General features: G+C 36.0%; 1 long non-coding RNA gene across 1 annotated transcript; it reads right to left on the bottom strand.

Moving 5' to 3' along the window:
• Positions 1–643: 643 nt before the first annotated feature.
• On the bottom strand, positions 644–7,012 carry LOC116536561. The gene is made up of 3 exons (XR_004262709.1): positions 7,002–7,012; positions 5,900–5,906; positions 644–779 (listed from the first exon to the last, which is right to left on the bottom strand). It is a non-coding gene; the product is annotated as an uncharacterized LOC116536561 (long non-coding RNA).
• Between the last annotated feature and the right edge of the window lie 8,888 nt (positions 7,013–15,900).

Genomic DNA, 15,900 nt, shown 5'->3' with positions numbered 1-15,900 from the left:
TCCATTGGTCTATGTGTCTTCTTTCACCAATATATCACAATGTAGTAATTACTATAGTTTTATAGTAAGTCATCAGATCAGGTGTTGTAAGGCCTCCAACTTTGTTCTTTTTCAAAACTGTTTTGGCTATTCTAGGTCCTTTGCTTTTCATGTTAATTTTAGAATTAACTCATTTATCTCTTTTTTTATAAAAAGTTTGCTGGTATTTAGAATTTTAAAATTTTTATGAGTACGCAGTAGTGGTATATATTTATGGGGTATATGAGATATTTGGAAACAGGCATACAATGTGTAATAATCACATCAGAGTAAATTGTGTATCCATCAATTTAGAATTTGATACTTTGTGTTTAAAATATTCCAATTATACTCTTTTATTTATTTTTAAATGTACAATTATTATTGACTCTAGTCACCCTGTTGTGCTATCAAATACTACATCTTATTCATTCCCTCTATTTTTAGTGCTGATTAACTATCCCCACTTCCCCCCTACCCACTCCTCACTACCCTTCCCAGTCCTGGTAACCATCCTTCTGTTCTTTATCTCCATGATTTTGATCGTTTTAATTTTTAGCTCCCACAAGTGAGAATATGTGATATTTGTCTTTCTATGACCAGCTTATTTCACTTAACATAATGACCTCCAGTTCCATTCATGTTGTTGCAAATGACTGGATTTCAGTCTTTTTTATGGATGAATAGTCCTCCATTTTGTATAAGTACCAGATTTTATTTATCCATTCATCTTTTGATGGATGCTTAGGTTGCTTCCAAATCTTAGCTATTATAAACAGTGCTGCAAAAAACACAGGAGTGCAGATATATTAATGTCTTGGATATACTGCTAAACTTTCTTTTGTGTATGTACTCAGCAGTGGGATGGCTGAGTCATATGGTAGCTCAATTTTTAGCATAATAAAAATATAAGAATGAATGATAATGATAATGTTAATTATGTGTTTCATTAGCATATGCTAAATACTCTAGAGTGAGGAAAAGTTAATTATTTATCCTACCTGATTCATTTCTGCTTCCATGGAAAGTGAACCTCCTATGCTTCAAGGATACTAGCTGAAGGGAAAGCATTTGGAGAGGAAGTAAGGATCATCATAAATATGTTAAATAGAACAAACTGTGATGAAAAAATATAAATGTACTAAAAACTAGAAATGAGGAGTAGGTAAAAGCACGTTCCACTCTAAAATATAGAGGAAGAGCAACTTTTCATAGCTTCTCTTACATCTCCATTTTTGTCTTTGATCAACACAAATATTTTGAGTGCCTTTCTATAAAACACGCACTGTGCTATAGGTGTCTAGAGTACCTCCATTGGGTATAGAGCAATGAACAAAACAGACAAGGCCCTCACCCTTATGAGTCTTGTGGGGAAAAGAAAACCTAATTGAGTAATCACACAAATGTCAAAAATACAACTGTTGTGAGTGTAAAGTATGAAAGCTACATGATCCTATAACCTTGTTGCAAAGGTCAAAAAAGGTTTCCGTGAGAAAGACAGAAAGATAAGAAACCGGGACTTTTCTCAGGGGGTACACTTTACAAATGCAAGAGGTTCCATTCTTATGGACTACAACATAAAGAGCAACCCCAGGAGTTGTGCAATGTGGTGGAACTGGAGTTGATGATGGAGGTAAAATCAGAAAGATGAGTAGGAGTGACTTAAGTTAATATCATGGGGTTTCTTTCTAAGAAAACCTTGTACGAAGTTCTTGTTGCAGAAGAAAGAAAGCATGGCAAGTTGGTTTCTACAAAGGCTAGTGAGAACTGAGTAGAAAGAGAGTGAGAGCAAGAATGGCAAGATAAACCTGTAGAAATAAGGAAGTGGAGCCAGAAAAGTCATGACCTCAGAGATTTCTGGGGGAATTTAATTTTTATCCTAAAAGTCATGGGAAGCCAGTGAAGACTTAAGCAAGAGTGCTGGGAGGGCATGATTTAAAACATTTTTCTACTGCATACACAGATAATTTAGAATTGGGAAGTGAATGTTGTTACACAAATTAGAGCCTTCTAGAGTGTTTTGGGCATTCATATTTAAGGAGTATAATGGTGATTGTGGCAGGAATAAAAATAAGAAAAAGGAATTTAATGCATTTAGGAGGTATATTTGATTTCAGTTGTATGTGGAAAAGAGGAGAGATTTGTGGATGACACCTAGATTTCTATCTTGTATAACTTGATGATTAGTGCTTCCATTCATTAAGTGAGAAGCATTGAAAGTGGACCAGGTAGGGGTCGGTTTGGGGACTGTTAACCATCAATTCAGTTTTAGAAATGTCAAATTTGAAAGATCTAAGAGATACCATGTAGGCAATTTGTTTCACAAATTTGAATAAAAAATGTTAATAGCTTTGGCTAGAATATTGCCAGTGGAACTGGAGAAAAGTGGAAATGCATTCAGAAGATTTAGAAGATGTAGTCAATACATCTTAGAAGCTGATTAAATATTGGAAATGAAGAAGATGGAAGTGTGTCAAGGATGACTCTAGTTTTAGACTTATGCAACTACATGGATAACCAAGATGAGTGATTGATGCTTGGATTAAAAGAGTATATATTTGACTATAGTATTCTTTGTGCTGTGCCTCCAAGGAAGCTAAGTGAAAGAAGGGATGTATGATGGGGGTGGGGGGAACTCTAAACTATGCATATGTGGTAGAAACATACATGTACTTTTGAATTTTTCAGCATAAATTAGGCCCAAGAAAGATTCTTAATTGCTCATTATTTGTTCCCCTGTCTCTTTGGTTGAATAAGTAATCATTTCTAAGGTAAGCAGTTAAAATGGAAAGTCATTACTTTGCTAGGAGGTGTTAATATGCATGCTTTAAGCACAGACACATATACTTCAGGGGCAATTTTCTGATCTGAATTTCTTTTAGTGGGTAATATTTTTCTTTGCATTTCTAGGGCTGTGGTTCTGCTTTATCACAAGCAAAAGGAAGATCAGTCCTGAAGTTTGGAAATTACTTTGACTAAGCACCTGTTACAGCTTTTGGTTCCTATGCTAATCTACCATAAAACTTGAGTTATCCTCATTAATTTTGCATCACTGGCAATTATACAGTGATTCTTTTTTCATAATAAAAATCCACTTGGTTTTGCCACGTAGACCATGGAGATAATTAAAGTGGATTAACCAAAGACCCACATGATTAACAGTTTTTGACATACCCGCAAATCTACTGTAAGCATCAAGTGATGACTACTGGCAGAGATTCTGTTTCCGGGACTGTTACCTTTTGAATATCAATGAAAGAAGGTTTAAAATCATTATTTGTGAAGAGATATCTTAATAAAATCTTTATATTAAGTGGAACCTTTTTAATGGAATGGAGTAATCCCTTTAACCCCTCATGTCTTCAACCAGTTATGAAATGACTGGTTTCCTCCCGCATCCATTTTTCAAATGTGAACAGAAATCCCTCCCAAGATCTCTCAACATTTTTCAATAAGTTATATGGGAAAGGTGTGTGCATGTGGGTGGCAGGAGAGTATGGTTGTTAAGAGGACTTACTTGAATAGAGGCAGATAGGGCAGCTGACTAAGATGATTTTATTTTTGTCTCAGTACACTTTCTTTACTTGGCAGTATTTCATGCCTGCAAAGAACAATTCCTAGGACTTATAAATCCATTTTCTTTCTTTTTTAAAAAATATGGAATGCTTCACAAATTGCCATTTTCTTAAGGAAGTAATAATTTTATAACACAAACCTAAGCAATGAAAACACCTTGGGAGACTTGCACACTGTAGGGATTGCTTACAGTGTGTCTGAGATCATTAAATTTTTTGTGATGTGTACCTGGAGTTCAGTTTTGTTGGCTTTCTGAAAATATGCCAGTATAAGGTAGCCAAGAAATCTGATTTTAGGGAATAGGTTGGATTTTTTTGAATAGAAACATGACATTTTGATATAAGAACAAACCATTCCATTATCATCTTTTTTAAAAAAGAACTTGAGGCAGGGCATGGTGGCTCATGCCTGTAATCCCAGCACTTTGGGAGGCTGAGGTGGGTGGATCACCTGAGATCGACCATTTGAGACCAGCCTGACCAACATGGAAAAACCCCATCACTACTAAAAAGACCAAATTAGCAGGATGTGGTGGTGCATGCCTGTAATCCCAGCTACTTGGGAGGCTGAGGCAGGAGAATCGGTTGAACCTGGGAGGTGGAGGTTGCAGTGAGCTGAGATTGCGCCATTGCACTCTAGCCTGGGCAACAAGAGTGAAACTCCGTTTCAAAAAAAAAGGAACTTGGTACAGTGTGCCAGAGACAGCCTCAATTTATCTCTGAACTCTGCCCCATCTCTGAAGCTTATCTCACTTTATTTCATGTAATTCCTAGGTGTTACTTTATTTTTCTTTTTATCCCTGATTCCTAAAGCAAAAATTGTCTTTGTCAAAATGTCCTGGGTTGTTTCTGCTTCTAGTTGTGGCTTATCTGTTCTGACAATCTTTCAGAAAAAAAAAAGAGTGCTCTCAGAACTTACTCCCATCTCTTCTCCACCATCTGGCTTATCCAGCCCAGTGGTGATTGCCTTTTGCCAAAGCCTGGAGCCAAGAAGGCAGTTAACAACACTTTTATTGATAAAGTAAAATGATAAACTCACACATACATTACAAATAATAAAGAGTACAAAAAATTACCTGTAATCACACCACCCAGGGAATCATTGTTAATATATGTTGAATATTCTTTGGTATTAAATACAAAGATGAATATAACTTTATATGCATGAGATTACACAAACATGCCATTTTATCATCTATTTTTGACCTAAAATATTTTGTCTTTCCATGTCAATGTATCGAGAGTTGTACAGTTATTATTATTATTTGTATTTAAGTAGAGCTAGGGTCTCGTTATGCTGCCCAAGCTGGTCTGGAACACCTGGCCTCAAGCAATCCTCCTGACTCTGCCTTCAAAAGTGCTGGGATTATAGGCATGAGCCACCATGCCCAGCCTGTGCAATCATTTTAATGCTTGTGTAGTGATACATTGTGTATATTGACATTGTTTATTTAATTAGGTTGGCAATTTGAACAAAAAAATTTGGAGTAGGTAAATCATGTCTTTACCATCTTATTCTTTCATATTTTTTCCTATCTCCCCTGATTGTTGGTTCCTTCTCTCATTCCTGCTCTGTCTAGAGCACTCTAGGCTAAGGAAAGCTCAATAGCTTACCCCACTGGGACTGTTTATATATCAGACCTCTTATAACCAGAAAAGGAGGCAAGACCCAAACAGGAATTTCTAGTGATGTCCTTCAGATGGGTGGGAGGGCAAATTGTTCAGCATTCACTTTTCTTTTCCTTTTTCCTTTCATTACTGACGTTCTAAAATGACTAATCCTTATGAAAGATCCTTTCCCATTTTTAAAAATCACTTTACATGTTTTCCAGTTCCCCAATATTAAACTGCATTCTCAAAGGCTACCAGTGATTTTCTGATTACTACATTCAAAGCCACGTTTTATTCCTTACCTCTATGCCATGTCAGAAGGATTAGCCGCTCCTTAGAACCCTTTCTTTGTAGATTTGTCACCTACATTTCTGATTATGCATCCTCTGTTGCCTTGGGTGGCTTTTCTTTCTGCTTTCTTACTATGGGGAATGCAGACACTCAGTCTTAGGCCTTTTGTCCTTTCATCTTTACTCTTTTTTTCCCCTTTAAACCATGCTTCCTTCAAACTTCCCTGTGTCTGTCAAAGGTGACGCTATTCTTTAAATCACGCAGACCTCAGAGTTTGAAGTTATCTTTGACTCTGCTTTTTCTTCCTAATCCAATCAGTCTTTACATCCTGTCAGCTATTTCTTCAAAATAACCTTCCATGTACTTTCATATACTGTAAATTGTACAACCTCTTTGGAAGGCACTTAGACACTGTCTATTAAAATCTAAAATGCATATACTTTGACCTACCATTTCCAATTTTGTGAAACTATCATATGGGAATACTCAAGTGTGTCAACATATGTAAACAAAGATACTCTTTGAAGCACTAGTTAAAATAGCCCCAAACAGGAAACTACCTATGAGGCAACAGGGAACTGGTTAATGGTACATCTATTCTATGAACACAGCTATTAGTAAGTGTAGGGTGGATTCATAAGTAGTGACAAGAAAAAATACCCGTGGCACATTGTGAAGATAAAAATATGAATTGTGGGCTAGCACGTATAGCATGTATAATATCCCATTTTGGTTACACACTTATACACAGATACATACATCCACATATGTACTATATGTGTAGAAAAAAGACAAATATGCACCAAATTATTGAAAATAACACATAGGAAAAGGGATTTGGAGGGAGGGTGGAGTTTGCTTTCACTTTCTAATTTATATACTTATAATTGTTTGGAAGTTTTAAAAATATACATGAATTGCTTTTATAATGATTAAAATATTTTATATTTTCTCATTTTTTCTGACTGAACACTATTTTAAATTTGCATCACCTGATATCTGCCTATCTATCTCTCTCTCTGTATATCTACAACAGTTTTCTAAGGGTTCCTACCAGCTCCAATTACTTTATTAGCTGTCTGACATTAGCCTTTGAGAGCCTGTTTGAAATAAGACTACCTACTCTATTTCTTTGAGTCTTAAGTTTAAAATCAAATAATGCTTATGGGTAAGCTTTGAAAAACTGTTAAGCACAATGCTGATATAAAGCATCACCTCTAACAGAGGCTGGTAGTACATTCTAAGCCTGAGGACTGGGTAAGGTCTATGAGATCACACAAGTAGCAACACTGAGTTAACAGAACTAAAGCTCTAAGAGTGAAATGGTCAAGTTATTCAACAGGGTTCTTCAGCTACAATGTATAAACCTCCCCAAACTAACTTGAACATTCACATCACCACTGATTTTAACTAGATTGGCTGAGAGAGCAGCCTCCTAAAGCTATTCATCTTTGCAGTGATAAACAATGCAAGCAGTTTGTTAGAGCTCAGCCATTAAACTCACACTTATTTGTAAGCCTAATTGGTACTATTAACATTACAAGGACAAGGGAGCCTAAATAACAACGTGGAAACAGAGCTAGAGATGTATTCTAAATATTTAGAGTATATCCATTTCCCTTTAAATGTACTACTTTAATAAAAGCATATGGTCTGCCTAAAGAAAAATTTCATTACTTGCATTGAGCTGTAGCAAGGAAATTGCATCTAGCATGTATGTGCTATAGGTACAAAATCTGTTTAGTGCTGCCTCTATCACTTACTGTGTCATTGAAGACATGAAAACATTTGTATTGGCATTAGTTTTTGTTTGATATAAAGACAAATGGAAGAATTAACTGGGAGGTTTGTTACAAAATTATAGTCTATAGTGTAACAAACCTCCCAGTTAATTCTATAATACTGTAACAAACCTCCAGTTAGACTACACTATTATAGTCTACTATAATAGTGTAACATTATACTATACAAAATATGTAACATTATACTATATAAAAATAATACTACTTCTATTTTTTTTGAGTCCTTGAGCAATATTTTATATCTTATTTATTATTATTTTTATTTTGAACAGAGTCTTGCTCTGTCACCCAGGCTGGAGTGCAAGGGCATGAGCTCAGCTCACTGCAACTTCTGCCTCTTGTTTTCAAGCAATTCTCCCACCTTGGCCTCCCAAGCAGCTGGGACTACAGGCATGCACCACCATACCCGGCTAATTTTTGTATTTTTGATAGAGACAGGGTTTCACCATGTTGGCTAGGCTGGTTTTGAACTCCTGACCTCAAGTAACCCACCCATCTCGACTTCCCAAAGTGCTGTGATTATAGGCACAGGTATGAGTCACTATGCCCAGCTACCTTGAGCAATAATGTCACAAACTCTTGTTCCATGTGGCTATTTTTGCACAGTGATTGGACTTTGTAGTGCAGTGTGGTTATTACTGCTGATGACTGAAACTGGACCTGAGGTCAAATAATGTTCTCAAAAGAATGACAACATCTGTCGGCCACCCCAGCTCGCACTCTCACTCACTGGGACAAGAATTAGACAAGACATTCAATAAATATTTTTCCTGCTATAAACTAGTAAGTCATAACCATTATGGATATAGAAGTGGACAGAACCCTCAAGAATCTTACAGTCCATTAAATGCTTTGGGTATTTCTGTCCAAGGAATATGCTTATTTTGGTTGCAGTTGGCAACTAAACTAAGAGGACAGAGGCCACTGTACTTTCCATACTAACGAGATACACCTCAGACAGTGACAATTAAAGAAGGTAAGCGGTTGTAAAATACAATGTATATTTATGGGTAGGCTGAATTCTATTTTAACGTTGTCAACACCAGTCCTTTGTATGCACTTCAAAATATGTACTATGTTGTTTACTGTTGGCGAAGTAGAAGATGTGTATTTTCTTGTGGAAGACTTCACATTACTTTGAATACAGATCTTTTACAAATATCTCAGCATATTTCACACTTCATAAGCCAAGCAGATATTTTATGTGGTAGGGTAATATTTTAAATCATTAATCAATGTGATCTAATGCTCACACATGCATACCCAATTATGCTCCTTAGCTCAACATTCATTGTGGCCTGTAACTCACAAATTTTAATAGAAACTTTTGTTTTTGGGCATTTGCAAATTCGATTTAACAAGGATTTTTTGTTTCCTACTGTGTGCTTCATGAATCGTTTTAGGCACTGGCTGGGATTACAACGATAAATGAAGCGCAGTCTTCTTTCTTATGGATTCAGCAGATAGATTCACCAGATAGGTTGGTAGCCTCAGTGTCTGGAGTGGCTAAAATTTGGGATGTGCCCTCAGATTATCTTTATGCCAACAAGAAGAAAATACTTGTATTTTGGGAAGGTGATAGGTCAAAAGCAGTTGGAAGGTGGGGGAAGGCTAGTGTGGAGGTTGATATAACAAAGGCCAAATGATGACTAGGGGCTTATTTAGCAATACTTAAAAGTTGGAGTCTGGTCAATTCAAAATTGAATTTCCAACTGTCTTGATTTTTCTGTCACTTTCTGTTTCACAATTTAAAAAGGCAAAGCTTGTTTTTGCCTTGCTTAAGAAAGTGAAGTACATTAAATGACCCAAGGATATGTATTATGAAAAACAATAACTGGATTAATTAAATAGCTGTTTGAAAGCATCTTGTTTACATTTGTCACCTTATCATTTCACAGAAAGACATCAATAACCTTTTAAAATAACACCTAGGAAATGACAGGGCTACTGAATTTGGATCCGACAAATTACATATTTTAAGGTAGTAGATGATGAGTTCCACAGCAATAAAAATGTGAAGGTGCCTGTAGGCAATGATGAGTTTCTGGGTGATTAAACCATAAAGCCATATTTTAAAATGTCACCTATCTTTGCATGTGGTTGAGAGGTTTGCAAAGCTTGTTCAGGGTCCCAGATGGAGGCCACCAGCTTATGGTATGTGCCGGGGCCACACAAAGACAGCTGTCAGCTTCTATCCTGTTGAACCAAGGGCATAAAAAATATCTTAATCAGTGGCTTGTTTCACCAGAGGATCATGAGAGCCCAAAGGAGTTTTGATAACATATTGAGAAAGCCTCCAGTTGATTCAATCTAAAACTGTAAGAAATTCATATTTTTTGGATTATTCAAGTGGATGTTTTAGTATTTGTGGAATACTGGCAGGAACAAAACCTACAAAAAAATAACAAAATTGATAGATGCCCCATTGACCCTCAGTTGATGTACAGCATGTATGGAAGAAGCTCTGGGATTTGAGGCTTACATTATACATTTAGTAGGTAAATATTTTCCAGAATTTCTCAAAAGATGCTTAAAGTTGCAAATTTACAAATTTATACAAATAGTACACAGCTATAGAAATGATTCTTTTTTTTATTGTACTTTAGGTTCTGGGGTACATGTGCAGATTGTGCAGGATTGTTGCATTGGTACATACATGGCAAGGTGGTTTTCTGCCTCCATTACCCCCATCACCTATATCTGGCATTTCTGCCCATGTTATCCCTCTCTACCCTCCCCACCCCCCACTGTCTCTCCCCTAGCCTCTCCAACAGAACCCAGTGTGTGATACTCCCCTCCCTGTGTCCATGTATCCTCATTGTTCAATACCCGCCTATGAGTGAGAACATGCAGTGTTTGATTTTCTGTTCTTGTGTCAGTTTGCTGAGAAGGATGGTGTCCAGATTCATCCATATTCCTACAAAGGACACAAACTCATCGTTTTTTATGGCTGTGTAGTATTCCATGGTGTATATGTGCCACATTTTCTTTGTCCAGTCTATCTTTGATGGGCATTTGGGTTGGTTCCAGGTCTTGCTATTGTAAACAGTGCCACAATGAACATATGTGTGCATGTGTCTTTGCAATAGAACGATTTATAATCCTTTGGGTATATACCCAGTAATGGGATTGCTGGGTCAAACGGAATTTCTATTTCTAGATCCCTGAGGAATTGCCACACCGTTTACCACAATGGCTGAACAAATTTACACTCCCAGCAACAGTATAAAAGTGTTCCTATTTTCTCCACATCCTCTCAAGCATATGTTGTCTCCAGATTTTTTAATGATCACCATTCTAACTGGTGTGAGATGGTATCTCAATGTGGTTTTGATTTGCATTTCTCTAATGACCAGTGATGATGAGTGTTTTTTCATATGTTTGTTGGCCTCATATATGTCTTCTTTTGATTACTTTCTGTTCATATCCTTCACCCACTTTTGAATGGGGTTGTTTGTTTTTTCTTGCAAATCTGTTTTACTTCTTTGTAGATTCTGGATATTAGCCCTTTGTCATATGGGTAGACTGCAATTTTTTTTTCCCATTCTGTTGGTTATGAGTTCACTCTAATGATTGTTTCTTTTGCTGTACAGAAGCTCTGAAGTTTAATTAGATCCCATTTGTCTATTTTGGCTTTTGTTGCCATTGCTTTTGGTGTTTTAGTAATGAAGTCCTTGCCTATGCCTATGCCCTGAATGGTTTGGCCTAGCTTTTCTTCTCGGGTTTTTATGGTATAATCTGGCACTATACAAGGATGCCCTCTCTCACCACTCCTATTCAATATAGCATTGGAAGTTCTAGCTAGAGCAATCAGGCAAGAAAAAGAAATAAAGGGTATTCAATTAGGAAATGAGGAAGTCAAACTGTCTCTATTTCCAGATGACATGATTGTATATGTAGAAGTCCCCACTGTCTCAGCCCAAAATCTCCCTAAGCTGATAAGTAACTTCAGCAAAGTCTCAGGATACAAAAATCTATGTGCAGAAATCACAAGCATTCCTATTCACCAATAAAAGACAGAGAACCAAATCATGAGTGAACTCCCATTCAAAATTGCTACAAAGAGAATAAAATACCTAGGAATACAACTAACAAACAATGTAAAGGACCTCTTCAAGAAGAACTACAAACCACTGCTCAACAAAATAAGAGAGGACACAAACAGATGGAAAAACATTCCATGCTCATGTTTAGGAAGAATCAATGTGAAAATGGCCATACTTCCCAAAGTAATTTATAGATTCAACTCTATCCCCATCAAGCCACCAATGACCTTCTTCACAGAACTGGAAAAAACCACTTTAAACTTCATATGGAACCAAGCAAGAGCCTGCATAGCCAAGACAATCTTAAGCAAAAAGAACAAAGCTGGAGGCATCATGCTGCCTGATTTCAAACTATACTACAAGGCTACAGTAATCAAAACAGCATGGTACCAGTAGCAAAACAAGGACATAGACCAATGGAACAGAACAGAGGCCTCAGAAGCAACACCACACATCTACAATCATCTGGTCTTTGACAAACTTGACAAAAACAACCAATGGGGAAAGGATTCCCTGTTTAATAAATGGTGTTGGGAAAACTGGCTAGCCACGTGGAGAACGCAGAAACTGGACTCCTTCCTGACACCTTACATTAAAATTAACTCCAGATGGATTAAAGATAGAAACATAAATGATTCTTGTAAAGAATTTTGAATAGTACAAGGATCTGCTTAGAATAAATGAATAAAAGCAAACAATAGTAGTGTATATTCAGTATGACCTCAATGACAAGGAGACATATAGGGAACCAAAAATATATAATAGAAGGAATGGTGCTAAAAATATTCATGGAGGTTTCCTTTAGGAAGGTGATGGGATTATGGGGTACTCTCTTTCTTTTTAATATTTTCATGTGCTTTCCAAATATCCCATAATGAATACATTGTTAAAAAATAATGTGACTACATGTTATTGTTAAGAATTGGGCAATATAGGAAAACACAATGAGCAAAACAAAAAGTACCCATAATCACAAAACAACTATTGTTAGCATTTTGGCATATATCCTCTCATTCTTTAAAAAAATGTACTATCCATTTGAATTTGTTCAATGCATATTTTAAAATAATACTGTACATTCTTTTAATCTACTCTTTTATTATGAAATATTTTAAGCATACAGTAAAGCACAGCGAATAGAATAATAAAGCAAATACCTGTGTATACACAACCCAGCTTTGTCAAATATCAACATTTTTCCATATTCAGATTATTCATATGCAGATTATTTTGTATTGTTTTAAAAATAAATAGATGCAGTTAAAGTCACCTGTTTACTTATCATATTCCATTTATTTTCTCTCTCCCTCCCTTAAGGAACACTTTTTTGATTTTGTTATTTATCATTCCAATAATATCTTTATTATATACATGTATATTCATAAAACATACAGGTATGCGATAGATGTTCCTGTTATTAAACTATATATGTATATGCACACACATAATTGCATTTTTAACACAATCTTATTTTTTAAGATTTGACTATATCATTAAATATAATTTGACTCATTTATTTCAGTTGCTGTGTCATATTCCATTTTATGACTTTAGCACACTTTATTTACATATTCTGTTGCTGATGGAGATTTAGATTATTCAAATTTTTCACCAACATAAATATTGCTGCAATGAATATTATTTTGCTTGTCTCCTTCCTTATGTATGTATGTGATAGCCTTTCCAGAACAAGGATCAAGAAAATATTACCATGGGCTATATCTGTCTAGTTACCTGATTTTGTAAATGAAGTTTTATTGGAACACCAGTACATCCAATTAGTTATGGTCTATGTCTGCTTTTGTGCCACAATGACAGAGATTGTATGGACTGCAAAACCAAAAGTAGTCACCATTTGGCCCTTTACAGAAAAGTTGATGACCTTGATCTGCAGTATTATCTAGGCATGAAATTTCTGGGTACAAGGTGCAAATCTTCAACTTTAGGAATAAAGTCAAACTATTCTACAATGTGTTTGTGCAAAATGATACTCTTTCACCTGTGGGTATGATTTCGTCTGGCTCCATATCTGTGCCAACACTTGGCAACATGAGATTTAAAGATTTTTGCCAGTCTGTTGGCTAATATTGTTATCTCTCCATAATTTTAATGTGCATTTCCATGATTACTGGTGAGGTTGAGGAACTTTTCAAGTGTTTATCAGCCATTTTTATAAATCTCGGATTTCTCTATTAATATCCTTTGCCTACTTTTTCTGTTGACATGCTTGCTATGATTATTTCTTTATATAATCTCAATATTAATCCTTTGCTAATGTGTATGGCTTATGTAGTTATTTTGTTGAATAGAAATTTCAGCTTTTAATGCAGTCAGATTTAGCAGTTTTCATTACAATTTGTGCTCCTTTATTGTCTTTTTTAGATCCTCATTGTTCCCTATCCTGAGGCAATCTATTTCCAAAATTTTAAAGTTTTGTTTCTTATTCATCTCCTCAATTCACTTGAAATTTATTTGTGTGGTGTGATATAGGCATTTAATTGTAACATGCTTTTCCATATATGTCACAAGTGTCTTTCGATGTCAATGGAGAACTCAATAATTATTTAATGGCTGCGTATAGTATTCTATTTTAATTCATTTATTGAATCTCCATTTGTTTCATATGTAGGCTATTACAGATTTTCTCTTTATAAATAATGATAAGGTAAACATTCTTCTAAAATGAATAATTTTCACAATCAGAAATATAGGAAGCAGGAAACTACTGGTAGTGTAAAAAATTACCAACACTGTCATGGTAGTCTTATATTCAGAATTCATGAATTTAGCAAGTGTTTATTAATTACATCTTATAGGCCAGGAACTGTTTCCAAGTGCTAAAGATATGTGGTGTGTATGGTGGTGGATTGACACTCAGCCTGTAGTACAACTTCCTTCTGGTGTGCTTTTCTATATTGCCAAGTTTTGAAAGCTAAAAATCCATATCTTACAGAGTCTCTCATATCTAGATGTCTTCTGTATCCACCAAATAGATGCCCTGACATGGGGTTTTGAGGCAGAAATGAGGCAGTTGGCCTTGCTGTTGCTACCCTCAAGCACAGCTGTGGAGATGGTGGGCATTTCTGAAGCAGCTTTCTGGGGTTTAGTCAGTAGCTTTGTGGGAATTTAGAGGCAGTATGATGGTGGCTATGCGTATTTCCTGGATTATATGTATAGTAGTGTGTTCTATAGCTCAATATTTCCTACAGTGGCTTCATGACTCTCTGTTTTCCTGATTGTGGCAAAGGTGCTCTGAGGGCACCAGCTGGGTGTGCTGTTCTGGGAGTCATTCATAAAGGCCCAGCCTACAGCATGCTCCTCCATCATTTCCAATGATCCTATACACCTAATCCTTTTTGTTACATTGCTTTTGGCTTAAAATTGCTAGGGTGGGTTCTGTCTCCTGCAACTGAATCCTGACTTACACAACCGTCTGAAGAGGGAATCAGAATATAAACAAATAATTCCCATACAGTTTGCTAAGTGCTAATCCAGTTATCTACTAGGTGCTATGGGATCACAAAGGAAGAACTATTTTTGCCCATAAGTGTGAGGAAAAATGTCACTTAAATATATGAGAGAACATATTACTCTTTAAGACTTGGGCAAAAATAAAAAAAATAGCCTGATGAAGTTCAGAGACGTGATTCCAGCATAAATAATTTTGTGTGGCTGAATCATAGGATGTATACAGCAGAAAGATCACTTTGAAAGTTGTGCATAGGACAGCGTGGAGGGGCAGAAGAATGTAGCCAGGGAAATGTTAGAAAAAGGAGAGGACAGATGCAAAAATACATAAATAAACATGATAGATGAGATGGCGGTCAAGGATTCCTAAGTTTTTGTCTTACAAATGGTAATCCCTCCTTCTGTCTGTTGTTCCCTCCCTCCCTCCCCCCCTTCCTTCCTTCTGTTCTTCCACCAAACAAAAGCTCCCTATATTAAAGTGTAAACTCATTCCTGGATACGTTTTTATTCTTGTGTCCCCTATAACATCTAGCACAATGCCCTGTACAATACTGCTCAATAAGTATTGGTTGAATATTTGAACTGAGCTACTTGATTGTACCTTTAGGAGTAGTTAATGGAGTTAAAAAATCAATGTGCTATTTAAAGTCACTGTTTGGAAAAGATTTAAACCCTTGCAGTGGATTACACTAAACTCCTTGTTTTAGTTTATTCTTTATTTTACCAAAGCAAAAATGCTTTCTCCATTTCTTCCTGAGTTGATCAGAAAAAGCAGTACCTTCTATCTCTAGATTTCTCTCTCAGGTAAAATGGTCTCTATGTTCTTCCGTAAAACCTTTTGCTAAAGCTTTCACTTCTGCGGTGTAAAATCTAGCACTTCTTCACTTATAACAACAACAATAGAGTTTAATGACACTGATAGTAACATTACTATTATCAATAATAAGGAAAAAAGTGCCAAAAAAAAAAAAAGTCCCTTTACTTTAGAGCACTTCCAAGCCTTGTATTGAAGTTTCTGTAGCCAGAGTTGTGATTCTTTTTTTTTTTAGTAAAATTGACTTTTAACATTCTTAAGGAGTAGAATAAGAC

Source organism: Sapajus apella, unplaced genomic scaffold (assembly GCF_009761245.1).
Source record: "Sapajus apella isolate SASKATOON/1434 unplaced genomic scaffold, GSC_monkey_1.0 scaffold102, whole genome shotgun sequence".
In the NCBI taxonomy this organism is placed as follows: domain Eukaryota; kingdom Metazoa; phylum Chordata; class Mammalia; order Primates; family Cebidae; genus Sapajus; species Sapajus apella.
The sequence above is the reverse complement of the archived record's forward strand: the minus strand, read 5'-3'. Positions and strand labels throughout refer to the sequence as shown.